The sequence below is a fragment of the Convolutriloba macropyga genome, chromosome 6, assembly GCF_964194025.1.
Source record: "Convolutriloba macropyga chromosome 6, txConMacr16.3, whole genome shotgun sequence".
NCBI lineage: Eukaryota > Metazoa > Xenacoelomorpha > Acoela > Convolutidae > Convolutriloba > Convolutriloba macropyga.
The window spans coordinates 26114249-26141618 of NC_134473.1; the positions used below are offsets into that span (position 1 = coordinate 26114249).

Consider the following 27370-nt stretch of genomic DNA (forward strand, 5'->3'; position numbering starts at 1 on the left):
TATCTCTTCATCATTTGGTAGCCAATTAAGTCAAGAATGTTTATGAGCGGGGTCGGAACATTATCTGCGTGGGCACGTTACCGAGCCTCCTTTTTTGCTGTAGAGGTTTTTAAAGCTTTTAGGAAACAGTTTTAGAGTACAATAGTTCGGCATGACTGGCCAAGGTTTGATATTTTAGAGTATAGATTTTATAAAATATAATTGACCTAGAAAGAGTCTTTAGAAATCTGCAAATTTTTCATTAACGCCGCTGAAACTTTAACACTCGTATCCCGTGTGAAAATTTCATTTTGCTTACAAAAAGCGGGGTTAAAAGTTACAATTTTCTTTACCTGGGCTTCAGCCTGGTGGAGTTGTGATTATGGCAATAAAGAATAAAGAACTCACTGCGGATTCGTAATCTCTGTTAATTTAGTTATTCAATTGTTAAAAATTTGTATATTTTGTAAATATTAAATTTTATTTAATTAGATTGCAATTAAATACCTGACTACAATAGTTTTCTGCAGCATAGTTAGTGTTCAAGAGCCATACTTTGGCACAAGGTTGGCAAATGAAACACGAGTTTTCTTTAAGTTTTAGTTCTAAGTAAAAAAGTTTTATAGCGCGATAATGTAAGAAAATGCCACATGATAGCAGAGCACGAGTGAAATCTAAATAGTTACACTTTCAGGTAATTTTTTTTTGAAACCGGACGATACATTTGATAACGTCAGTGCTTTAGTAGAAATTTTTATATACCCATCTTTGAATTGAACTGATACAAATTCACCTCTTTTATTGTTAACGAATTTTAGAAATTCCTTTTTGCTGATACAAAAACCCCAACAAGAGAATATTTTTCGTCAAAAAGGTCTCTCAAGCCTTTAACGCTGATATTCACTTTTTGGTTAGCTAAAAGAGCCAAAGAAACTGCAACGATCCATTGATAGCCGTGCGATTGAAACCTTTAAAAACTGAATTTTTGACAGATGCTACCAATATCGGTCATTATAGAGTTACCAACAGTTTCAAATCAGATCATACAAAGTAGAGTAGTTGGACGAAAAAAAATAGTTTAAAATTAATTGACTTCTTGTCCCATCAACATAAAATGAACCCATCAACATTTCCACGCAATTGATAAAACATTTGCCACTATCACTCTTAGAATCCTTGTTCACCAATTTTTGGCATGGTTTTGATGATTTAAAAATCCGTTGTTTTCTTCAAATTGTTCCTTAAAAGTTGGCAACAAGATGCAGTCATGACAAATTTTGCGTCAAAATTGTAAAATTATGCTGTCTTTTTGAGAACAAACATCAGTTTTGATGTTTTTCTATTCTTTGCGGGAAATTCTGAATGATTTAGGAGGACATATTCTTAAGAAAAGTGCCGTATTTGTTGACGATACGCAAATCATGGATTCTCAGGCAATGCAAGATGCTCTAGAAGTCGATACCGGATTGTTATCTTGAAGGAGTCTGTCAGAGTCTGACAGATAGACGGTTATTTTCCAAAATCTGGCAAAAAAATGATAATTTTGCAAGACTCTGTCAGAAAATGGTTTATCTGGCAGAATCTGCCAAAAGAATGGCTATCTTGCACGATTCTGTCAGAAAAATTGTTATCTTGCAAGATTCGTGTCAATGTGATAGAAGAGCACAAAAAAATTTGAAAAATATTAAACAGCACTTGGTTAAAAGTTACTTGAATTGATGGTTTACTTAGTTACTTTTGCAAAACTTTTATTTGCTAATTGTTCACGTAGAGTATATGACATACTTTTTGCGCCTCTTTTCCTCAATGAAATACAAATAATTACAACAAATAATGCATTTTCGTATTTCAACAGTTTTTCAAATATTCCATTAATTAATGCGAGAACACATGACAAGCTCAATGAGCGTTATGTTGTTGCACAGTTAACCTACAAAAAAGAAAACCTAGAGAAAAATCAGTTTGTACACTATTCCCAGAAAATTTTTTGTTTTACAGGAATTTTTTTTAAATGTTAATCTGACAGCAATTAGTTGTCTTGTAATACCCAAGCACAAAAATGGTTAGCTTGAGTAACCTGGCAGAAAAATGGTTATCCAGTAGGAATCTGTCAAAAAAATGGTTATCTTGTAGGAATTTGCCAGAAATTTCTGGCAGAAGATACGCGTCGTCTTGTAAGAATCTGCCAGAATCTGTCAGTTTCGTACTGGATAACCACCCATTCCCGACCAGGGTGTATTCCAAATAGATATAAGAATTGACTTTATTTGAACAGGGTAGTTGAACTAAAAGCTATTTTACTTTCACAAGGTTTTCGCTACAAGGTCACTCTAATAAGAAGTTCCGAGCAGAAGAATATCAAAACATGAAATCAGATTTCCTACACATCAAAATATACTTTGTGGTCTTGCTAATTGACTAGTGAGAAGACTCAAAACACTGCATGCTCAAAATGAGTACCATTAAAGAGCGACAGTTGAATTTTGGTTGAACTATTGGGATTCTATTTATAATCACTTTGCTTTTCCAGCAGACAATGAAATCTTGTTTTATTAAGATGTGTTAAAACCTGAGAAGTAAATGTTTCTATCTAAAGGACACGGTCTGGAGTTTCAAAGTAATGCGGTTAGGTTTCCTAAAATAACTCCTTTTCTCTCGTTTGACATCCGTTCAGACAACAAAGTCAAAAGATTTGGCGCAGTTTCATTGATTGTTTATTGCAAATTTTTGAACTAACGCCATGCATTTCAGTGGACTTGCCTGAATGCAAACAGTTCAAAAATTTTGATATATTCTTATTATATTTTGCACTACTAAAAAACTAGACCCGGGTCAACGACCACACAACTTTCTTTGATTTTGTACTAAGTCATATATGATTCTTTAGGTCATATATGATTTGTATGAATTCTTGGTAGTCATAAAAGGACCATATATGAATTCCTAGAAATCATACAAGGATCATACAAAAGATTTCAAAGGCTAAAAACTGCACAATTTTGATTTTCTATTGAAGTTGGAAGAATTTCTTGGAAATCATACAAGGTCATATATGAGACATAAAACATTGACTGGTGCAAAAAAGTCTCTTATGATATAGTCAGAGGAACTATTAAAATTTTTATCGCAATTTGCGATCCTCATTTGATTCTTTCTGTGCACTAAAAGAACAACTTTGTGGTTTAAACATATTCAGAAAACGAATTTGAGGTCATATGCAAATTTTTTCTTTATTTTTTCTTATAAACAAGCCTTTATAGGTGTAAACTGGCTTCAGAGTATCTCAAAAATTAGTTATTTAGCTGCACTTACGCTTTCATTTAGTGCCCAACTTTGCAAATGATATTGTACGTTGGAGTCTTTTGGCGGATCTCAATGTGATGCCGGGGAATCATATAGGCGATGCCCTACCGAATACGAATAAAAACCAAAATACTCAAATGGTAAAAGAATTTCGAGGAAAAGGTGTATAATTCTTTGTATTCGTACTGGGATCATATATGATCGTTGTATGAAATCAAAGAAATTTCAACCCGTGGATTTACGAAAAATTTTATCATTTTTTCTTTATTGTTTTTCTGCAAGCAAACTTTAAACGATTATCAAAAAATGTTTCTTACTTTTATCAAAATAAATCTATACTCTAGTCAAAAACGCATGCATGTTTATCTTTTCAGAATCTGATATATTCCAATAAAACTATGCTTCTTCTGGCCGAACATTCGGCCAAATTCCTATTCCTATAGAACAACTCTTTTTTCTGCCACGATAAGATACCTATTTCCCTGCCAGGTTATTACAAGATAACCGTTTTTCTGCCGGATTTCCACATGATTAACAGACTTCTCCAAGTTTTGTCAGATATTTACGAGAAAGTGAACTTTTTGCCCGATTCTTACAAACTGCACATATTTCAATTTTTCGCAGCAAAAACAAAACACGCGCAAACCCTACTAGGATCCTACGGAGCCCGAAAACAATCATAACGTCAAACTATATAAATGTACACATACTTTGAGCATCAACAAACGAAAACTAGAGTAAAAAGCATCCAAAAAATTCATTATAAGATTTCATAAAAGATATCCTTTCATATTCGATCTTCTTTATTATTTGTCAAAAAGATGTCGAATCTTTGCTGCATTCAGACCTACTAAAACGAACTCAGCATTAGACGAGTAAAAAATAGGAAAACAGGTCAGAAAACCGCATATCTAAAGGCATGGAGTGCCGAAAAACAAAGAAAATAATGAAAAAAACAGAACGTGAACATATGGCAATAGCTCCGAGAAAAGAGTGGCAGAAAAAATAGTCCAATCCCAAAGCAGAATAACATCTGTTTCAGTAAATTCTTAGGGATCCGCCGCTATCAAGTTAATTAATTGGAAAACTTTGCAAATCGTTCGCAACGAGAGCTTTTAAATAAAAATTCCTGTTTATTAGGAAAAAAAGAAAAACAAAAAACTAAATCAGCAAAAAACCGAAACCTTAATTGTTTAATTATTTCAACGAAAAAAAAATTCAGAAAATTTATTTGTCAATGAATAAATTCCTTTATCGTGAAAAAAAATGATTTTAGATCAAAACTGTTCAAATATTATAAATTAAAGCGCAATCTCTCGTTTCGAACAGTTGACCTTGCTTTATTCATGTGCTCTTAAAGAAGATAAAAGACAAATTGAAACAGAATTTTATCTTTCCGTTATCTCGTTCTTAAGTCTTATAACTTTTATCTGATACCTTTAACAACTTTAATAGATCTTAATTATCAACATGATGAACCAAGAGGAGATCAAATCGCATAATAAAAATGAACTGTACCGAATTTATGTAGATTTAATAAAAAATTTGAAGAAAAAGACTCAATTATCAAAGAGTTTGTTATTTCAGCAAGTCAATTTTTGCTTAAAAAAGCAGTCAAATGACGATCCAAAGGAATCAGGTAAAATCTCGAACCAATATAACCCCCCCCCCCCCCCCCCCAATCATTCAAGAGGTTCGTGTAAGACGTTTTGAGCCAAAAGAGGTTCCCACAAAAACACAAAATCTTGTTATTGGAAGCAGTCTCGTGAAAAATTTGGTGGGGGATAGTACTATACCAGAAGTTATCTGCGTACATGATTATCGAGGCTCATTAACATGTGAAAAAATCGAAGTTGTTAAACAATTGCCCAAAATAGTGATCAAAACAGTTGTCTTTCAGGACGGGACGAGTTCAATTCTGAAAGAAAAGCAAAAAAACATTGACGAGTTGTTTGAGAAGTATACAGATTTGGTTGATTTAACAAGAAACACGCTATCTCCTGAGAATATTGTACTAATGCAAGTGCCACCAATTCGTAATCTGCCAAAAAACGAACATATCAATGAGCGCATTAAACTTTTTAATGATAAAATAAAAGCACTAGCAGGTGATGAAAATTATAAAGTTGCAAATGTGTACGACCTCATGAAAGGCATGCCAAGCTATGATATTTTGTATTATGATGATTTGCATTTCCATTACAAACAAGGTGTCCCTTTTTTAAAAAAATTGTGTGCTTTCTTAGTTGCTTCCCACATCCAATAATTTAATAGCTCTGAAAAACAACAAACGTAATCCAAACCAATACCGCAATCATTGGAGACAGAGTTATAATTATATGAGAGGTCAATACTAGTCGAGATAATTGTTTTGCTGAATATTCTTAGTTTCATTTGTCTTCTTTTATTTTTACTGTTTCAAAATGAAGCTTCAGTTCCACTTTATTTTGCTTCTTTTTTCGTGTGTAATCACGTCAAAAAGGAACTGGATCTTCACTACTACACCAATAAATCCTGAGAGGATGTCATTGTGCATGCCTAATAATAATGCGTATCCAAAGAAAAGATCATTTTTACCTGCCTGTTAAGGTATTTTCTTTACTCCTTGGTTGTCATTAGATTTCTTTTGTTCTTGTCAGGTGACGTAGAATTAAACCCAGGGCCACCTCTCAATTACACGAAATTTACCACCTTAATGAAAAAATACAACGATCAAGTAAAGATTCTACATCAAAATTGTCAAAGCGTGCTTGGACAGTTGTTGCTCCTTAAGAATTTTCTATCTGACCTAGGTGACAATTGTATTTCGGGCTTCTCAGAAACGTGGTTGAAATCAGTTAACGATATTCCGTTTTGGTTGATACACTCAGAATACTTAGTGTCCTTCAGATGCGACCAACGTACTGATCGTCAAGAGAAAAATAAAGGCGGTGATATTCTTTTGTTCGTTCCGAAAAAATTTCATCCAAAAGCACGAAATGATCTAGAGACAATGTCATACGACCATTTTGAATGTGTTGGGGTAGAGTGTAAACTAAATGAAAGCCCGCGTTGATAAATTTGGCCTACTGTCCAAAGAACAACTAATAAATTTGTTTTTGGAAGAGCTAGCCCTGGGTTTAGATAGAGCAGCGACTGAAAATATAAAAAAAAATTCTACTAGGTGACTACAAACTTAATTACTTTTAATTGCAATGGAAGAAATCTCCTAGAAACTCTGATCTTGCCGTACGGTTTACTGTATTCAAATACAACTTTAGCAACAAGAGAAACATCAAGAACGAAGTCGCTAATAGACTATGTTATATGCGAAAATTTTTTTTAGTTCCCAGACACTAGACTTGATCCTAAAAAGTGATCACTTAGCCACGCTTACTTTAATTGGTGAAACCGTTAAAACTAAAAAAGAAGCTATCAAAAAAACTGTGTTTGATAAAACAAACTACTCTAAAATTGCTTTTTCCCTAGATTTAGGAATGATAAATTGGAGATCATTTTATTTTTCAGAAAATCCTGAAATCTTGTATAAAAACTTTTGCTCGTCATTGGAAACGGTAATTAAAAAGCATGCTCCACAATAGACTGTCTTCATACGCCATGACAAGCCTAAACTAACGCTACATCAACAATGGAAATCAAAAAATACAGTAAAAAATTTTGCAAAGACATAAATAATAACAACAAAAATGTTTTGAAGCAGGAAAATGAAAAACATCTGCTAGATGTGTTTCGAAAACTAAAAATTGCAAGAGAAATGTGGAATTTTATCAACGAAATCAGAAACTGTGAAAAAAGACAGACAGAAATACCAAAACTCAAAAACAGTTTTGGAACGGTTTTGACCAATGGAAATGATATTGCCAATCTTCTCAACTATAAATTTTCAGCGTTAGGTGAATATTTTGGTTTAAAAGAACAGTATCGATTTCGTAATAAACCGGCACGCCACAGTAACAAGATAATATTCAGGTGTAAGACAACCACGGAGATATTTGATATACTCAACAATTTAAATGTTAAAGATCCGTTGGGTTCATCACTCATTCCAGCTTGGGCTTTAAAAGATTCAAGAGAACACATAGTTGAACCTCTCTGTTTTCTGTTTAACCCATTCTTAACTGAACAACGTTTTCCTGACGACCTTAAGCGTGCCCACGTGTTGCCTCTTTTCAAGAAAGATGATCCTGAAGATCCGATAAATTATCGACCAATTTCGCTTACTGGAGCTCTAGCTAAAATTTTCGAAATCCTTCTTCGAGATCAAAAATTAGCTCAATTAGAGATGAATAAGTTGCTTGTAACAACACAGTTTGGATACAGAAAAAAAGTATCAACTACAGATGCTCATTTATATTGCACCGAAAAAATCAGATATTGTCTCGAAAAAAAACATCGTCAATTTTTAGACCTATCAAAAGCTTTTGATTCGATATCACATCATAATCTTCTGCACAAAACTAAACTTTTAGAGTTTAGTGAACAAGCAAATACAATTCTTGAATCTTATCTAGAAAACTGTGTGCAAAAAGTCAAATTCGCGAAGTATGAATCAAATTGGATAGCACTTGACCGTGGAGTACCGCTAGGTACTGTGTTAGGCCCACTGCTTTTCAACATATATGTAAATGATCTGAAAAACGATACTGATGTGAATTCTAATATAATCAAGTACGCTGATGATACTTTTATATTTTGCAGTGGAAAAACAATTTCTGAACCAAAGTTACATCTTGAAAGAAGTATTGATAACCTCATTCTCTTTTTCAGGAAAATTGAGCTAAATGTAAATGAAAGCAAAACCGAATTCATTATTTTTGGAGCCCTTAAAAGAAACAAAATCGAAGAAATAGTTGTTAACGGATGTACTGTTCTCGAGAAAAAAGTTGTGAAGTACTTGGGAGTTCATATTGACTGTGATCTTTCTTTCGATGAAGAAATAAAAAATGTACTAAGCAAAATTGCTGTTGGCATAAAGGTTATTTACTCCATCAAAAAAATATTTCCAGAAAAAACTAGATCTGCTTTACTGAGCGCTCTTGTTTTAAGTCATCTGCATTACTCAATTGTTCTGTTCTCAGGTCTCAAAAAATCACTTCGAGTTACTCTAAAAAAACAACTGAACGGGGGATTAAAGTCATGTTTCAATAGAACCAAATTTGACAGGACCACTGATCTCAAGATCAAACACAAAATCTTACCAGTAGAATACCTCATAAAGTATCGGGTTATTATATATTTTATAAAGCTTCTAAAAGCAGATCTACCAGCTTTCGATGAACTCAATATAGCCACCCTAAGTGCTAAAATGAATGACCGTACAAACAAGCTGTCACTTGGAGGAAACCAAAAAACAAATATAATGCAAAACTGTTTTTGAAAAAAGCGATTGACTGATATAACGATTTGCCTCTCACCTTGAGGCGGAATATCCCTAAGAAGCGGGCTCTCAAAACTACAATAAAAAAATCTTTTCTGGAATGAGTTTCGAAAAGACCCAACGGTTTCTGAATTGAATTCTAATCTCAAATCTGTCAAGTTCAATCTTAATTTGATTTAGTTTTAGGGCGTCATTTAGTCTTCTATGAAATGTTAATTGGAGGATTAGCATTTTTTAAAATTTTCTCTTTTCTCGAAAATGTTAATTGTAGAATTAGCATTTTTAAAAATTTTTCTCAATTATAATTCATCTCTCTTAATTGGTTGATATTTTAGCACATTGTAAATTTAATACAATTTTAAACTTTCACAATATGTGACGTTTGTTTCATTTATACTTCTTAACACTACATTGCTTGTTTTTTATTTTGATCCTTTGTTTCCTTTTGAGAGACTTTTGTTTATTAAAATTTGGTCAACTGGTGCAGGGAAAATTTTTTTCGCAGGTTAGAACCGTCCCCAATAGAAAATAAAATATGGAATAACTTTGTAATTGTTTACAGCAACTATTATTGTTTTACAAAGTTTTCGATGTGATTTGTAAATTTTCGTAAACTTTCCTCGTGTCAACTTTCAACTACGGTAAAATTAGATAGTCTCGCACGTTGTTGCAATTCATTGTTTCCTGCAGGGTTTTCATTGAAGCGCGGTTTTTGATGCGATCTAGAGAAAAATACAAATATTTTTTGGTCCAGGTTCGGATCTAGAACATCGAAAACAAGCCAACTAGATCAAATTCCATTTTGTTTTTATATTAAACTGTCGAGACCCTTAATCTAATTTGGCTTTAAAAAAAGAAACAGTTCCGTCCATAGCCATTAATAGGATTTACCGAAAAGCATACAACATCTTTAAGCAAAGTGAAAAAAGCTGCCTTTCCGTTAATGTCACTCAGACGTCATTTTGTCAAGAAACACTCCATTTTGTTCCCAATACTACATTATATTCAATAAAAACTACCACCTCTTCCTTTTACCATTTACCATTACTCGATCTTTTCCGTTTGTGACCCCCCCCCCACGCCCCTGCTCCCTGCTCCATGCATATTACTTCCACACCCTAGCGCACGTGCTGTATAATAGATATGCAATTGCACGTGTTCTATAACTGGGGTGTGTCTAACGTACTAAGGGGAGAGGGGGCAATAGTTACTTACCATCATTTATTATTATATTTTTATAGAAATTAAAATTAACTACGAGTGGCCATATTCACCTTGGAGGGGGGAGGAGGGGAGGAGGGGAGGGGAGGGGAGGGGAGGGGAAGGGAGGTATTCATTTGATTCAAGTTCTCTTAGCGCTTATGCCTTCTTGTAACCGATGGCAGTAAAGTGTGGCATTTTAAAGCAAAGAATATAAATGTTATAAACTGTCATTACGATACACTGAAGTTTTTCACACCGAGCCTTTTATGTCGAGTTGGTAATGGTATGCTACCAGTTAGTATTTCAGACCTCGTTGACCCGCGTTATTATAACTTCCCAAGGTCATCATCATACCTGTTAGTTATAACCTACCAGTATTTCTCCAGGCTCTACATTGAAAACCATGACGCTAACGGCAGTACGTTTTTGAACATTTGAGAGGTCTGCAATCTCAATCAATTTTTCCAACATCAAAATTAGCCACTGAGGACTAAAATGACAGACAAGAGGAAAAATTTAATCGATTTTGGGAAACCGGGAATGGCAGGGTGCTCCTTAGTAGTTCCACCGAAGCAGACTCTCTTTTAGTTATAACTAAAGTGTTATAACAAATCTCAGATGTATTATTAATGACTTTGCTTCTAATTTTGTCTGTCCTTTGAGCCTCATTTCTTTATTCATCCCTGATTGTTAGTGACGCATAAGGGCACAAGTCTTGAGTTTGAACTTGGTTATCAATTTGTTTTTACCAAAAACTATCTACTTTTCCGGTAAGTTTTTTAAATAAATATACCGTCATTCTCTTTTGTGTCTGTCATAAACGAGTTTGCGTTCAAAAAATTACCCCAGAATTGTTGGGTTAAATTTTCTTTAGAATTGTTTGGTTTTCTAAGCAAGCTTAAATTTTTTTTGATTCAGTCCCCCACCCTGCTGTAAGATATATTATAAGAGGCGAGGTTTAGACTTGAAATCCAAATCAAAGAACAATGCGTGGTACTGATTAACCTTTCGCCGGTAGATTTTGACATTCTCAAATTAACGTACTCATATATATGAGTTCCGTTCTTATTATTCTGTACAAACCAATATCATTGCAAAATAATTACAAGTAATTTCACACCCGTCAATGAAAAAAAATTAACTGAAGGCAGGGGAGGCGAGACCCTGACCATCCGCCAAGTCAATTTTTGTAACTGGCAAGATTAATTGCGAGTTTGATTTGAGCACTGACTCAGACCTATAATCAAGTCACGTTCTACAGTCTTGTGCGGGCGCATAAGGGCACATTTTTTTAAATTTACACTCGACTATCCGTTTATTTTTACCAAAAAATATTAATTTCCGATATGTTTTTAAAATGAACAAAATATCCGACATTCTCTTTTGTGTCTGTTATAAACGAAAATTTGTGCAAACTGAGAATTCTGCAATTTTGTCTATTTTCAGGATAGAAATTGACTTAAAACACCCGAAATCGGCTGAGACTCTTATAATACGGGTGTTATTTCAATGTTTAGTACCACTTTGGGTTTTTTAGTGGCATCCCGGAAAAATGCCTAAAAATTAATCCCGAAGAGGTGCTTTGTTCCAAAATTATGCAAACTTTTCAATTGAAATTTGTTTGAAAGTTGGTTTTGACTTGGGAATCAATGTTACAATCTTGACCGAGAACTTGTAAGACTTGCCCAGGACTGGAAATGCGTATTCGACTTGAATTTGCAAGGTACTTAAAAAGACTTGGAGTTCGGAACGCTAGTCATGATGGGAAGGGGTTCGGGCAAACAGAACCGATTCCCAAGCAAAAATTTTGAGACAACAGTCAAATCAAGTTTCAATTCTTGATTCATTTTTTATACAAAATATAAAATGCAGTGCAGTATATGAGTATCAAAAATCTAATTACATCATCTTAAAATGGTTTTGCGGTGTAAGATTATAAGCATCTACACCCACCCCAATCCCCCAGCAAAATCTTGCTTGTGATTCGTTTCAATAGTATTTTCACAAATAATTAGTAGGTCCTCTATGTCTTCCAGTTGTCTTGGCTCCTTAATCTATTAACAATCTTTTTTTTAATAAAAATCAATCTGGTTTATCAACTTTTAATAGTTTTTATTGTTTTTCAAAGTCGTTTCCTCTTTCAAATTTGTGACACTAAAAAATAACATTAATGACACTATTTCTGCCTCAATATTCCGTTATTGAGTTGGCTTTCATTTTCCACTAGTTAAAAGGCTTTTTGTGCTTGCTTTTATATAAATTAACTTTTTTTACACAACGGATTGTTCTTTTTTAAAATAGTGCCCTTTTTGGCATTTGTTCTTCACGTGACTAAAACAAACATTTTCAATACTTGAGTTCATTGTTAGTGTTAAATTTTAAATTTTTCCTATCTGATTCAAATTATTCTTAAAATTTTTGACAAAACCTCTCAAGGTTATAATGAATTTCACAACATTATTTTTCCGTGCTACGCTTTGACAAGAAAAACATTTATCCTTAGTAAGGTACAAAACGACTAGGCAGTCAATATGAAAAAGATTCTGCATCTGATGATCAATTAAAACTAGAAGATATCTGAAGAATGATTAGTTATGTTTTATTTGACACAAATAATTCTCGAAAATGTGGAGCTAAGGAGGAAAATGAAACCCCACTTAATTAATAATAGGAAAAAACCAGACCAACTCCAACTGTTGTCTTGTAAATTCTTACAATATTCTTGCAATTAACGCCTATCTTTTAAGATTTTTTAAGACTCTTGCAAATAAAATTAATTTTTCAAGAAGCAATACCAGAACTCCTATCCTGCAAGAATCTAGCAAGAGCTTGCACGGTGTCTTTTTGAACCATTAGACGAAAAAACTGTAGTTTGAAACTTGAAGCCATTCAGCGCACGTCGAAAACAATGAGAAAAGCTCGTTACACTAATAATGGACATCACAGTTTAGTTAAATTTAGATGTAAAATTCACGACCAAAAATGTTTTGATAAAAGTTATTTTTAACTAAATCGTCTATTTAAAAAAAATGGATATTACGTTTTGCGTGTCGATAAGATTAACGTTTTTTAACTGATATATGGCATAACTCGTAAATGGTCACTTTTGTTAGCCTTCCCAACCTTTTAAAATTTGTTCTACAGCAGTGATACCAAGGCCTCCGGCAACTTGCAAGATAACAGTCTGATTATGACTAGAAAATCCCTAGAAGAAAAATGCCCCCACGGAAATGAGCCCTCAATTGACTGCTTAAAAGCTGCGCGTTTGGCCACGCCGCGCGGGCCATGGTCATGCCATGGGACTTGATATGAAACTATGACAACCGGACAAATTATCACGAGCTAAACTTAAATTTAAAATAAGGGTTTAGTTCCCGAGTTGTTTATTGCCTAGACCCGTTCTTATAAGATTAACCAAATCTTGAATTAATCTTTTGATAATGCTTCATTTTCTAGTATCAAAAAATTGAAGTCTAATTGTTTTTACTAAAATTACACCAAACCAACATAGCGCGTGTTACAAAGATCTCTCTTGTAATAAAACTTGAAGGGAAGTTTTTTTGTTGGATGTGAAGAGATTTTCTGTAAGAGCTATCAAAAACTGTACATCAATATCGCTGGCCAGGTACGTGCAACTCTTTCTCATTATAATTGTAGTGCATCTGATGATCAATCAAAACTTGAAGATATCTGAAGAATGAATAGTTATGTTTGATTTGACATAAATAACTCTCGAAAATTTGGAGCTAAAGAGGAAATTGAAATTAAATGGAATTTGAAGCAGCTCCTCCAAGAGACTTGAGGTCACGAAAAAGCTCTCTGTGGCTGCTTGTAGCTAGCTATCCATCGATGAACTTACCCTTCACTTACTGTTCACTTGATTGAAGTCATTTTCATGAAATTTATAAATATTAATCATTCAACAAAACTGAAAGCAATTTAATCCCCTGCTTTCATACCGTTCAACCAAAATTCCTCCCAAAACTCAGACGCAGAAACAATATTTTGGAGACAAAATAACTAAAAAAAAAGACTTGAAGTTTGCCCACCAAACGCAGTCAAGATAAAAATACAAAAGACAAGCAGCTAAATCAATTGGCTCAAGTTTCACATGAAATTTGTCAATTGAAAAAAGAAAGCTTTGTGCGCATTGAAAGGAAACATAAAATATCGAAAATTTAGTGCAATTGAAACTGGTTTCGAAAGTTGTTTTTCCAAAAAAAAAGCCATCATTAGTCTCTTAAATATTACCTTTGTTCATTTTTTTTTAAATATATGATATATTTTTTTATTTATGACACTTTTTTGTTTTGTGAGCGCCCTGGCCAAAACGTGCACGTCTAAATCCAATTATTGGCAGGTTTGTACGAAAGTATCAAAATGAACACGATATTCACTTGTTGAGACGCTATGCTAGTTTAAATGAGTATTCCCCTCTGAATTTATTTAAAAATTGAGTACCATTGATTTTTCTGATTGAAATTAGGACTATTTCAAAAGAGTTGCTGAATTTTACTAAGCTTTTTTTCTCGTTTGTTTTAAAACAATTTTTCTAAGATATATCCAAAGCAAAAACAAGAGCTGAACTTTATTCTAGAATGGAGGTTTGTCCAATTTTGTTTGGAAGTTATCCCTCTAATGAGTGAAAAAAAAATCAGCACAACTTTTTGCATCAAATTTATATTCATTTTTGGTTCATGCAACAATGATAGCTATCATAAGATTAGAGCTAATCTGAGCAATTTTCTATTGTTTTCAAAAGCAATTATATACATGAATTAGACAGCAGGAGATAAGTTTTTTGATCTAGTTTCTCCTTAAATTCTTCAGGAGTTTCTCTCTTTTTTATGCACTTTCAATGAGAACTGTTTAGGAGGTTAACAAAAAAGAAAGAGACCCCAACCCCAAGTTCTCTCGAAACTGTCTACAGTTAGATGTCTGAATTCTTAATGAGACCCTTGAAGTTTACACAATCAAACCCAATTAAAATATTCGTTAACTTAAAAACGTTCATTCATATTTGTTCATGCAGATGAAAATAAAAACAATTGGATCATGAAAATAACGCAATGTTTAGAAAGATTATAGATTTAAATGTTATGTTTCGTTCAATGTTCAAATGTATTCAACGTATTCTTTCAAAGGCTTGATTTCAACGTATTCTTTCAAGATCTGTAGCCCATTTCCTTATTAAAGTTGCCGTTTTGACTCAATTGTAACTTTGACTCAATTTAGAATTAATTCAACTAACCAGCTTCCTAATGTGGGCTTTGGAATTGGCTTTTCGGTCGATATGCACTCTTTAGAAATTTAAATTTTCACCGGCTTTGCAAAAAAAGAATTTCAAAGCCCAATTATACTTTCCCAAAAAAACTGTTAGCCTTAATTTTCTTTCAATCTGCTGCTAGCTGATGCGCCTCTATGGTTCTTCAAATTTTTCTTTTATTTCGTAAATATGTTTTTCGTTCGACAAAAAAACCCAACCGCCCCCCCCCCCCACCACCACCACCACCCCCATTTATGTGAACAAGTTTTCTTGAATCACCTGAAGGTAAAAACAACGTTAAACTAACGGTGATATTTTGCTGTCACTGTCCGACAATTCAACTATAGAACGGCTCAAATGGTAGCCTTTAGTAGGATATCAGATTGCTGTTTGACCGCGTTTCAACTCATATAACCTGTAATTTATAAAGATATAGATATATTTATAGATATATATGGCGAACTCGAAGCCCTGAAATCTGGAATCGAGCATAAGTTAAAATAACAAAAATTGGGTTGAGTTTAATTTCAGCTTAAAATACTTGGGTTGAGCAAAATGCCTGTTGTTCATTTAGGTCAAGCATATGTCTTTTCATGGGTAACTTGGATCAAGCATGCTGTTGTCACACCTGTTTTTTTGTATAGCCTTTTGGTACAGCTTGCTCTTTTCTTGCCAATTTGTGCAGCAAAAGCAGAGGGAGTCTAAACCTAGGTTGTCTTCAAATGCAACTAAATTCATCATTTTTGACTTTCAGTCATTTTTATCAGTATTTTCGTCTTCAGATGTGATGCATTTTTTCATTATTGGTTCTACTGAGTCCATCATAATTTTCACTAGTTCTCATTCCTGGTTTCTAATTTCTGTTCAATTTTCTTTTGACAGCTTAATAAGCAAATTCGTTCGCACATTGAAACCTAGCCTCCAATGAACTGATTTTACGCGCTGGTTCTGTGCCTTGAAGAGCCATTTTAATTAGGTTTTCAAAACTTTAGGATGGTTCGTTATTGTACCGGCAATATTACTGCATCCCGGTTGCAAGAACAGCTGACGATCTTCAAATTGAAATAGTGAAGGGAGGAGTGCTATAATAACATTCATTATTTTGCAGCTGTTGTTCTATCGAACCAAAAAAATTTAGTTCGAAATGAGGCGTGGCCATCCACAAATTGAATTGAACAAATCCGATTTCGTTTTCAGACCAGAATGAGTGGAAACAATAATTTAAGATCAGTTTTTCTCAGTAACTATGCCGAAAAGAACTAAATTCTGGTTTTTGCCACTTTCACAAACAGACGTGCAAAATGTTATTATTTGTTTTACATCAATTTTACGACGTGAAAGCTATGTTAACCAAAAACAGTCGTAAAAACAGATTATATAATTTGTCAACCATTCATTCGAATGCCGTAACTGACATGTACACAGCAAAAATACATGCAAAGCAGTTTAGAACCTGTGAAAGTTAACAACTCATTTAGAACATAGGCGGCAGTTCGTTACAGTTGACTAAAATCTACGTTTTGACCATTTGTAAAATAAACGGTTTTACAATCGCTGATTTTAATTCAGAAAATTTTCGTAAATATTTCGTAGCGGTGTTTATTTGAAATCTCAAATTAAATCTGGTGTTTTTAAAGCTGTGAAGTTTGAAAAACAACCCCTTTTGTCAAGAACAACATATAATTAGTTTTGACTAAATTCAGAAAATTCCTAATCCAAGTTTGTCAATCATATTTAGAACGTAGACTGACAAGAAGGATCTGTAATGTGCGTCTGTATTTTCACGTTCTGACCCAGTTTATGCTTTATTTTTCAATCAAGGGTAAAATCAAGTCCTGAAATGCAATCCAAACCCGGGTCGAGGTTTGGTCCAAAAATAATGTAAGATTAGCGGTGAATAGTGGTGAAAAAATGCTTTTTTCACCGCAAAGCGCCCGCATCTTTTAGCGATGAATTTTTGTGCTTTTAGCGGTGAAAAATTTTTTTCACCGCAATCACCATATTTCTTACAAAAAAGAAACATCCCTACACTGGTTCGAACCTCCCACCCCCTATATGCCATCAACTTGTTAGTACACTGCGCCATGTGTCACTTACTTCATTGCTATTTCCGGTAAATTTAATATAAACGTTGAAATTAGCGGTGAATATTTGTAAGATTTGCGATTTTAGCGGTGAAAATTTTTTTTTCACCGCATTCTGCTGATAGCGGTGAAAATTTTTTTCACCGCATTCTGCTGGTAGCGGTGAAAAATTTTCTTTCGCCGCTTAAACGGTGAGAAAAAATTTTTCACCGCTTAAATGTTTTTTTTTCACCGCATTCATCGCATTGAACGCAAATCTTACACTTTTACTCAAACTCACCGCACATCTTACATCTTTTAGCGATTTTTAGCGGTGACACATCGACCCGGGAATAATTGGATACACTTAGGGTCTCACTATCAACCGCATAAGAAGAACAGTACTTGATTTACTAAGCAGCACAGCATATTCCAAGATAAAACAGAGATAAAAAAAAACAAAACAAAAACACTACAATAAAAACATCCTAAGAAATTCTTTTTTCGCAGAGGACTACAAACACGTCGAAAACCAAAAAAATCATTCGAAATTGACAAGAAATTTGAACTTAAAAAACTGGCACAACTCCAGTAAGTGTTAATTTTTTATGACAAAAAATAGTGTCAAGTTGTCATAGCAATCAGATAGAGAACGAAAGCACTGAATGGATTCAATGAGTTTAGATATTAGGTTTGATGAATTGGGACAAAGTAGGCTACAAGACGCACGTCTGCCGAATGCTGAATTTTCGAAGGTTCCACCTAAAATTTTGCCGAAAGAGTCGGATCCAAAAATCCACCAGCCCCTCTGCTTCTTTATAACTGAAAATAGTAACAAATTTTTGAAAAGAATTAATTAGAGAGTATTTTTGAAAGGGAAAAATATCAGCCTCGGTGATTTTAGACATAATAATCTCGGTTAGGAAAGGAAGGTATTGCAAAATTCCATTTCTGCAAAAATTACGTTTTTCGAAAAAAAAATAAATAAAGTTTCTTTAAATCATCAACAAAGAAACATTAGATTTTATCAACTGTACGCTATTTATGAAAGCGGCGTGTACCAATATTAAGCAAAAGAAAACTTTCGAAAGAGAAACTCTTATAACAGAGATGTCTAGTGTGAAAAGGACCAAAAATTATGATAAAGATTTATAGCTAGATTTGAAGACCTCAAGGCTGTTGTGCTAACAATCCTTCTGTAAGAAGAGAGTAAACTAATAGCAATAGTTTCTTAGACATATTCGGTGACGTTTGTGGTAACAGATAATAGAAAAAAAAACTCTTCAGAGTTTCCAATAAACTATTCATATTGTCCGAAATTTTTATAGACCGTTTCAAACGGAAATTTTCAAAAGGCAAAGGCACTCTTCTTAATGGAGTAAACTGATGTTATGAGAGTTAACAAGCTTTATGCTCTTCCCATGCACAAAATTCCACAAAAATTCCACATAAGACTATTTTTGCAATAAATTTTGCCATAACTGTTCTGAAGCTTTCGAATATATTCGGAAACTTTTTGTGCAGATTTTCACTTAATTTATGTTGAGTGTTTAATCTTTGGATTTAGATAAACAAGATGGGTGAGCAGAAATCGGCAGTCTTTTTTCCTTAAAAATAGTCTATTTTTTTTAAATAATGCAGCAGTTCTAAATATAGATTAGCTTATCAAACTTGTTTCGATTGAAATCTCAAAGCTGTGTGTATTTATATACACTTTGACAATTATTTTTCAGCAATTACTGCCCTTAAGACACTTGTGTTCAAAAACACGTAATTAGTTGAGCTTATTACATAAAAAACTAAGTTGTAATTCATGCATTAATCAACTGCAAATAATTGTTATACAGAATTGAGAGAAAAAATTGTTGAGAAAAAAGAGCTACAGGAAAGGGCAGAAGTTGATATTTTGACAATAAATCTTAAAAGCTTCATTTTTGGAGACAACATAGCGATAAATTCATAAATATGACAAATGCTGCAGATAGTTTTGCTTAAGTCGCATTAAGAAACCAATATAATCTCTTATGATTCATACTAAGCTATACGTCAGCAAAAATAGAAACACGTAAAAGCAGTACTCAAAACTTCATTAAACTTTTGTAATACTAAATAGAGAATACATATTGCTATCAACTGAAAAATTAAGTAGATTTGTTTGCATCATTCTAAGCGACCTGCTGTTAATATCAGTCAGGTTAACGAAAGCAAAAACAAAGCAACTAAAATCATTGTGATTTGAGAAGTATAAATGGTGACTGAGGACATCATTAGGGACTGGAAGCAAAACAAAAGACGGTCATTTGAATATACAAGTTTGTGTAAGCAGTATTTAGGTATTAGGTTTAGTCAATTGGGACAAAGTGGGTTAAAAGACGCACGTTTGCAGAAAGCTGAATTTTCAAAGGTTCAGTCTAAAATGTGGCCGAAATTGTCCGAACCAACAACCCAACAGCCCCCCTGATTCTTTATAACTAAAAAGGATAACAATATATTTTTGAAAGGCTGTCAAATTTCAATATTTTTTTTCGACTTATGGATAAAAATTACCAAAAAAGTGAACACAAAGAACGAAACCCGGGCGCAGGTTCAGAAAATTTTAAAAATCGATTAATTGTAAAGTTTTTTGTTGAACGGGAAAACTATCAGCCTCGGTGAATTCAGACATTATAATCTTGGTTCGGAAAGGAAGGTATTGCAGTATTCGATTTCTTGAAAAGTTACGTTTTTCAAAAAATTTGTAAGAAATGTTTCCTTAAACCACCAACAATGAAACATTAGATTTTATCAACTATACGCTATATATAAAGGCGGCGTGATCCAATTTTATGCAAAAGAAAGCTTTTGGAAAGAGAAACTCTCACAACAGAGATGTCTAATGTGAAAAAGAAAAAAAATGTGATATTGTTTTTTTAGCTAGATTTGAAGACCTCAAGGCTGGTATGCTAACAATTCTTCTGTAAAAATCCAGTAAACTAATCGCAATAATTTTTTAGACATTTTTCATGACGTTTGTGGTAACAGTTAATAGACAAAAAACTCTTCTCAGTTTCAAAATCTATTCAATCCGCCCGCTAATTAGGGGACAGTGTTTGCAATAAATTTTGCCGTAACTGTTCTGATGCTTTCCGAAAATTTCGTAACAGATTTTTGTGCAAATTTTGATTTAATTTATATTAAACTGTTGTAAGTGTTTAGTTTTTGGATTTAGATAAATAGGATGGGTGAGCAGAAATCGGCAGTCTTATTTTCCTCAAAAGTAGGCTATTTTATTTCGAATAATGCGGCAGTTCTAATTATTGATTAGCTTATCAACCTTGTTTCGATTGAAACGTCAAGGCGGTGTCTATCTATATACATTTTGGCCATTATTTCTCAACAATCCTTGCCCCTAAGATACTTGTGTTCAAAAAACACCTAATTAGTTGAGCTCATTACGTGAAAAACTACGTTGTTACTCATGCATCAATCAACTGCAATTAATTATCATACAAAACTGAGGAAAAACTATTCTAAATCCGGTCCACGACAATACAGGTTCTGATTTTAGGCCCCGATTCAATCACGCTTCTCTACCCCAGCCCCGATTAATTTCGGTGGCCTTTTTCCCCATGGAATTGAGTGAAGATCTGATTAGAGACGTATTTAGCCGGCAGATTTTAATCACATTCATCAAATTTCACTCCCCACTAATCCTCAGCTTTTCCTTAAGCTAACAAGTGAAATGAGTTCAGACACTGTGAGATGCATTTTTGGGAATTTCATGGAGTGGAGATACCCCCGGCTAGTCTCCGTGTCAGACAAACAGGATAGTTCTCAACTAAGATATTGAGACGCACCATGTACTTATTTTTTTCTTCGAATGCAAAGTAATTTATTTGCATTTTCGACCATATATAGCTGTGCGATAACGAAAAAATTTATTAACTTCATCAAAGGAAAATGTCCCCGGGCTCATCGAATGTAACCAGACCTGTTAGCCGTGTCCATGAACCATATCCCTACTTTTGCTTGCTTATAAGAAATATAGATCGCGGAAAATCTGTAATCCGCCCAACTACATGCTGACGAATTCAGATTCAAATTACTCAAAACTGAAAAAAATGGTTCAAAGTTTTCTAAAAAAGTATGCATACTCAAAAAGAACAGGTCGACCAGCAAGGAAAAGAGTTTCATTAGTTGCCATGAAAGATTTTCGGAAATGATATTTAGATTTTTCAGAAGAAGTGCCATTCAAAGAGGTAATAACTAAGCATAGTCGTAACTTTAATAATAAAAATGGTTCTCAGGCAAAAAAGACATTTGTTTGCAACTCGTATTGTATAAATCATGTAGCATAAAATGAAATCTACACGACAGATTACCGATAGGTTCCAAGTGTCCCATTCGCATGATGGCCAGTATCAGACCAAAAGTGCTTCGAGGTTTGACCTTTGTTTGCGTAACTCATTCCTTAATTTGTCAAATTATAGTTAATAGGCATTAAAATTTTCCAAGGTCCTTCATCTTTAAAACAGTGTTGATTAATTTCAAAAAATTCTCAGGGCAAAGTTAGCTGGTCTTTCCTGCCTCCACCGACTCTCTTTCGTTTATTTTTTAATTTGAGCAAATATTTTTTCTTGACTATTTTTATTGCAAAACAAGTAACTGAATGATAATGAAGTTGAATTTGTTGAAAAAAATGTTAGAAACAAAAACTGAACCCAAGCCTATTTTTAATTGTTTTGTCAAGTCACGTCCCAGCAACTATGAATTTTTTCGACAAATATTTTCAATTTAACCATTGCCAATTTTTCTCAATTACTACCACAAGATAAAATTATTTTGCATTTTCTTGCACTGAATCGACAAAACTTTTCCACATGCAGGCCCAATCTGAATAAAGTGCTGATTAAGTTTATCGGAATTTTAAATAACTAGCGCTGAAATATCTTAAGAAATTTTTGCATTGAAATTTATTGGATCTGTTCAATGATAAATCAATACAGGCCCACTTCCTGCAGTTACACCACTCTGAAAGGCACCGCGTTAAAAAGGTTCCTTGAAGACAACAATTTATAAGTTTCAACCATCAACAATCTGAGATATTATATTTGTTCCCACCCACTTTCGTTGGGGGGTTGAACTATAGACGCATATGCGATTTTTGTTAAGTCCATTTCGGCTGATCGATATAATCATCGTAGAGAGTTGTTAGTGGTATCATTAGAAAACCCGTCCAGCATAGAAAGTGGAATTAAAAATATTTTTTAATTTTTACAGGGAGTTATCTAGGTTCAAAATTTTGTGAATTGGAGACGATATTCCGTTGTTTTTTTTTTAACTTTTTCTGTCTTTTTGACAAAATTTGTCAATTTCGCTAAAATATGTTCAAAATGATAACATAGTGGGAAAGATTTTACATTAAAAGTTAGAGAAGGGTTTCTTAGAATTTCAATCCAAGTTCTTTTGCTAGCATTTATGCTAAGTTTCACGGAAATCAGAATTTTTTGTCAAAACGGGACCAAATTTGTTTTTTAGCCCACTTTATTTAAGTTTGACTCATTAATTAGAAACATTAAAACTGCGATCTTATTCATCATATGCTCATAAAGAGATCCAGTTCTCCTCCCTCCCAATGCTTTTCAGAGCCTTTTGGAAATACTTTGTGCGTTTTTCGCAAAATTAAACTCTATAATTATAAAAAATGCATTATTTATTTTTGATAAATTAAAATTTTTTTAAATATTTCATCTACTTCGCAACCATTCGAACAAGTGAGTGTTTTACTTAGACGCGCAGCAATATCGGGTCTACTCTTGATCTCACCATGGATCCCTAGGTTAAAAAATTTTAGATTTTAATGGGGCGCGTCCTTTTTTTCGAAATATTTCCGCATTTAACCATTATATGTAAATTACTGATAAAAATTTCAAATCAGGGCTCACTTATGGGCATATACTAATTACAAAAAAAGGACTCAACCTTTATATACTATGGTCTAAGAGTTAAGCTCATTGTTTTTAAGGATCTGATCAGCTGTTTTTGCAAAATTTTAATGATTTCTTATGCTTTGTTTTCATTTGTAATACATTTTGTAGTCCAATAGCTTACTCTCCCCAATTGCAGATCCGGTTGAATACTTCAACAGCTTTAAGTGAACCTAGACAATGCTTTTGAATTGCTATCTAATGTCTCTTAGGAATTTAAACATATTTGTTTTAATAAAGTGTCTAGGAATTTTTGAACTTTGCCGCTATTTTATCTTATTTTGCTCAAGTTCTAGCGTACTCCCAATAAAGACAGGCCAAAATCCATTTACTATGAGTTGTATTTTTTTTGTTTTTGATTGTAATTGCACGTTTTTTAGATTTTTTGTTTGTTGTCGATTTGTCACATTATATGAAGTCCAACTGACTGTATGCAGTGTTGAAAAAAGCGTATCTGAATTTGTTGTTTTGTTGAAAAGTACTTGCTTTTGGGCAGAGACACCGTTCTCAAGCAATATTTAGTGGATTTTTTTAAAATACTTCGCCTAGAATTGTCTTTTCTCAACTATAACGTATACCTGATAATGACATGGCTCTATTGTTTCCCCGTTACGTATTATTGAACCTATTTGAAGATTTTTTTATAGCTTTTTGTTTTGATGACATTTAAATTAACTTATAAAGAAATTTTTTTGTATTTCTCAGTATTCATGTCTCCGTAATCTTTTAAAAGGAAGTAGATGTTCAGATGAGACGCAAGTGATGATTTCTAGATCAAATAGATGAAATCTTACAAATATGCGGCCATGAACATTGTTGTGTCGTGAAATTAATTGTGACGTTTGGGCTTCTGCCTGATTTCGTTGCTATTTTGAAATGTCGTGAAAAAGTTTCCGCGATAATGGGTCCAATGGACCTTTTGAGATCTTAAAATTTAATCCACCTCTTTTCATTCAAATCCTATGTCTGTTATGACTTTTAAAATCTTTTGTTTGCAGAAACAAAATTGGGTTTCCCATTTTTGCCGGTTTTAAATCGTTTTTCAGTCGATTCATAGCTTAGTCTCAGTATAGACAGGTAACAATCCGTTTCCAATGAACTATATTCAAATTTTTATAACAGTTTTATTTTCAACCAATTGTTTCTCGGCTTTGTTACCAGAATATTTCATAAAATGTTTGCGATTTTTATCTATTAGTACATTTTGAAGGACTTTTGTTTCATGTTTTTTTTAATTATAAAAAAACGTCCATTTGGCTTTGGAAAATCGCGCAATTGAACATTTTTAATTCCAATAGTCACAACTTTATGGTTTTACTGTCTTCACTGCCATTTTTGCGCGAAATTGAATTAAAAATTGTTAATTTTGCCGGTATTTGGCCTTCTTTTTGTAGTCGGATGACGTACACTGGACATTGACATTGGCAGGTCTCACTTGCTTCCTATGGAAATAAAATTGAAGATTATAGTGATTTCAGGTAATATCGAATGAGAATAATCATTTCCAAATTAATTTTTTTGAAAAATAAAAACGTAAATTCGAACTTAGAGCCTTTTGGCTCTTTTTTGTCGACCTGATACCTCGTCGATTGAGGACAGGTCTCATATCTGTTCTAATGAAGTACAGGTTAATTGGTTTTGTTTAGGTTTTATCTGATGCAAGTTTAATTTTGTTGGTGATTGATGATTTTTTTAATATAAAAATATAGACATCAAGATTTGGTCGTATTTATTTTTTGTTATTTGATTTTTTTATTGTCTTTTCTAGAAGTCCTATTAACAACAATTTTCATCGGCCCCTAAAGTGGTATTATTTTTCCATTAGTGGTTTATTGCGCAAAAGTTTCCTATCTCTTCATCCTTTGATAGCTAATTAAGTAAAGAGTGTGGATGAGCAGGGTTGGAACATTATGTGCGTGCTCACATTACCGAGCTCCCTTGTTTAACCCTAAAACTCGATCGGATTGAAATTCTTATGAAAAAAATTTAAAATAATTGAAAATTTTGATTGAAGTCAGTTAAAGTATCACACTGCACTTCTATATACTAAAGTGATGCAGTAAACATGAATTCAAATTCTGAGCTATTTTTTGAAAAATTCTACATGTGTTTTCTTTGTACAGTTTTACGTCGCCAATCTAAAAAACTATTAAAAGAGTCATCATAATACGTTCACGAAACATGAAAACCGCTTCGCGGAAAATTTTATGTTACAGTTCAATTATTTTTTTAACGTTGCAGAATGTATGAAAAGTTGTATTGTCGAAATCCTGCTTCTACTTTAAAACTATAAAACCGTTTTTCGCATTGTTTCAATCGGGGAAACGAATTACAGCCACACGACAAGATGAACTCGGCATTCAAAAATCTGTGACGTCTCTGTAAATGTACTCTCGCCAAAAACCGTAAACTTCTAAATCGCTATTTTAAATGAGATACCATCTTTTTTAAGAAACCATTGATAAAGTTCCAAATTTTGCTGTTCTAATTGTACTTATAAGCATGCAAAATCTTCAAAATAGCACTGGCTAAAGAAATCAGGGTAGAAGTTTGTCAGTTTGTCAGTTTTCTAAAAACAAGAGATAGTTGATTATCAGATGGAATATCTGAGATATTTTTTTACGTTTGATTAAAGGATTATTATGCTCATTTTGAAACTAATATCACGAAGGGCTCAATTTATTGATATTTACAAGAACACATTCTAGTTTATCAAAACATCTTAAATTGTCTCTGTTTGTAGGTTTGTCAGTTTTTCCAAAATTAGATCTAAACTTCCAATGATTATACGTTGATTGATGTAAAAGTGAAAAAATGAACTTCAGAATCTTTATGAAACTGGGCTTTGCAAAAGTAGCTATTTACAGCATAAAGATTTTAGCTGGACTTTTCAGCGTTTATTTTAGTTGGCGATCTTAGATTTTTCCTTAAGTATTTTAGTTGTTTTTTGTTAGATAGGGAGACATTATGATTTCGTGTCCGTTATATAACCGATTTGTAATTGGTTTTACAATAGCTCCTCGAAAACAACGACAGGTTTCTAAGTTTAATTGTCAATTTCTGTAACACACCCCAAATTTTTTCTAATATTTCGACACAATTAATGTTCCATTCTATTTTAGTTGGGGAAATCAAATACTTAACTGGATTTTTTTCTTCAGTCATATTTCGCTGATCGACATATTTGTCGTACAGGATCGTGCGTGGTATCGCTAGAAGGCTTGTCAAGCGTAGAATCTCAAACTAAAAAAGCTCTTTTTGAACTTTTTTCCAAGGAGTTACAGTGGTTTAAATTGTTGTGAACGTTAGCTTAATTTCTGCTGTTTTGTTCGCATTTTTTTGTAAAATTTTGCTATCTTTCATTAAAAAATAGCCTCAAGTATACCTATTTCGCCGATTTTGTCCAGTTTGACCGATGTTGCAGACATAAAAACGAAGGAAACAGTTTTTCGTTACTCAAATATTGGCTAATTGTGACTCCGTTGCTTAGCAAATTTTCTGGAATTAACCTTCTTGCGATCTTCTGCTAATTTAAACCGATAGGTTACAATAGCTTAACATTATATTTTAAGATTTATATTCGCCAAAAATACCTATTGCGCAATATTTAAGAACAATTGCACTCTCCTTAGCCGTGTAGCGATAGCAAGGCCAATTACAGTCTTTCGTGGGGTTTCACAATGAAATCGGAATCCGATCGTATTTTGGGTCTGTCTTTTTGAAGTATTTTTTGCATTTATTTCACCTCAATTTTAGGAAAAACTATTTCAATTAGATGTTCAAATTATAAGAGTAACTGTTTATGTCCTACTATGTTCCTAAAAAGTCCGACGAAACAATATAGTGCTTTATGAGTAAATCCTATTGTTTTTTTGCTCCAAAAATTTGTTCTCGTAAGATTTTAATGAATACCTGAGATTTGCCAGACTTTGATGTTCAGTGTTTACACATATGATTGCGTCTAATTGATCATTTTTTTTAGTTCTAAGGAGCTACAGAAGAAGCTTTCTATGATTTCATTTGATAAGTAATGCTTGTTTTGTTAATATAACTCATCTAAAATCGAAATTTCATCTTCAATTTTTGAAATAATGATTTTCCTGTCAAATTAGCCATTTTGGCAAGATTTCTGAATTTTTTGGTTTTAAATGAGTAGCACCAAGAACATGGCACGTTTTGGTCTAGTTTTGGAATTTAATAGTTCAAAAATGTT

At 33.3% G+C, this 27370-nt stretch overlaps 1 protein-coding gene across 6 annotated transcripts in view; it reads left to right on the forward strand.

Moving 5' to 3' along the window:
• Positions 1–27370, forward strand: part of LOC142341596 (alpha-1B adrenergic receptor-like) — a 213196-nt gene that overhangs the window by 58425 nt on the left and 127401 nt on the right. Inside the window, exon 1 of one of the 6 annotated variants that reach the window (XM_075392675.1) lies at positions 10567–10632. The exons of the other annotated variants lie outside the window; for them this stretch is intronic. The gene's annotated coding sequence lies outside the window, so the exon portion shown is untranslated. Of the gene's footprint in view, positions 1–10566; positions 10633–27370 lie in introns of those variants that run through there. 6 annotated transcript variants of the gene reach the window in all.